Source organism: Leptonychotes weddellii, chromosome 5 (genome assembly GCF_054177405.1).
Source record: "Leptonychotes weddellii isolate Sample4059 chromosome 5, ASM5417740v2, whole genome shotgun sequence".
NCBI classification, from domain to species: Eukaryota; Metazoa; Chordata; class Mammalia; order Carnivora; family Phocidae; genus Leptonychotes; species Leptonychotes weddellii.
The window spans coordinates 83,174,179-83,176,036 of NC_138373.1; positions in this window are offsets into that span (position 1 = coordinate 83,174,179).

Below are 1,858 nucleotides of genomic sequence, written 5' to 3' on the forward strand. Positions count from 1 at the left end.
AAATACCATCTCCTCATTCCTAATTTGCCCTTTGTCCTGTGTTTCCAGAGTCTCCTCAAAGCTGCAGACAGAGAAACACTTTCCCCATTCTAATATTGGTCCCTCCTACCACAACCTCTGTTTCTAGTTTCCCCCAGCACTTCATGGAGTAACAGGGGAAGCAGACAGAAAATTGGTGGTCCCTGAGCACTCTTCTCTGAATCTGCCCCGTTGATCACCGCTTCCTGCCCAGGAAAGTTCTGACCATCTGTGATCCACCAGGCTTTACCCCTCATCCTCGAAGCACCCCTACACCCTGACCCACTTCCCTGACCAGAAGAAACTCCTTCCGTATTAGCGGAGAGGGGTGCTGGGCTCCAATTTCACAAACTCAGCCTGGGCTTATAAGTCACAAAGGGCAACAAGATGAGTCAGATTCACAGTAAGACTTCCCAGCACAAGGGGTCTCAATGCCTCAGCTTATGTGAAATTCCATAAGAATGCACACATAGCCTCACCAGAGGCCTCCAAGAGACAAGGACTTGTTCTGGACCTGACTGGGTGGTACCGACTAGAGACAGTTTCCACTGTGATTCCGGTCATGCCAGCCTCAGCAGGTGGCACACAAGGACTTCTGGGGACTCTATGGACCTCAGGCAGAATGAGTGGAGCCTAAGTTAGGAACTGCAGCCTGGTTCTATCATTCCCAAATCATGGATATGGGGGTGTCTGTCTGCCCACCTCCCACCTTGGCCCCCTCTTTATGACCTTCCCTGGTCAGAGCAGGGCCTCTGAGCTCTTCCCATGCAGCCCTGAGCTCAGGCCTCAGGACCCAGTCTCCACCCAGCCTCAGACCCGGGACCCTGATGCCATCCCCCTGTGCCTGGCAGGACAGAGACCCCCACTGCTCAGGCTCCCCATCCCCCACACCCTCAGCACTAATAGCCTTCCTCTCCTGGCCTTCCCCCTCCCCCACCCCATAGCACAGCCTGGAACCTGGTGGAGATTTCCACAAATCAAATCAGGGATACCTTCAGCTATGAGTCTTCAGGCTCCCCTGGGACAGCACACACACACACACACACACACATGCAGATACACACACAGATGCTCACACTCATACATACACACAGACACATACCCTCAAAATACACACATATACACACCCACACATCACAAACATTCTCCCATGTATGCAACACAAAGACACATCCTCACACACTCACACATTTACAGACCGGCATGCACATCCAGACTTACACACTCTCATACACTCATCAAACACACATATGCACACATACACACCACTCTAGTCCTTTCTTCTAAGGATCCAGAGCTAGTCCTCTAGATCCTAGAGGTCTAGAATGTCCAGGGAAAGCAGGGAAACCCACAGGAAAGCTAGTTCCAGTTTCCTGGCCCACACTGGAGCTCCTCTGCTCTATCCCCTTCCTGCCACCAGAGTCTCTGGGACTATGGCCCACACTGTGGGTGTGCAACCTGCAGAGACAATTCAGTCCTTCACACAGCAGACACTTTTGAGCACCTACCTGCCACCCCCCACCTCACCTCCACCCCCTGGCCTGCAGCTGAGGCAGACGCATAAAAGAGTAAGACCTTCTGCCCAGTGATGTGGGGGAAAGAGCAAGAGCTCAGGAGTGAAGGACCTGAGTTCAAATCCTGCCTTTGCCTCTTCATTTGCTGTGTTATTTTTGACCCTTGACATAACCTCTCTGAGCCTCAGTTTCATCATGTATAAGGTGGGATCATTAAAATTTACCTAATACCTCTGTGAAGATTAAGACAGGTAAAGCTTCCATCAGCAATGTGGCCACCATGGACAGCCACCCCACTCCATTGCCCAGCCCCTGTGGTGAGCGTC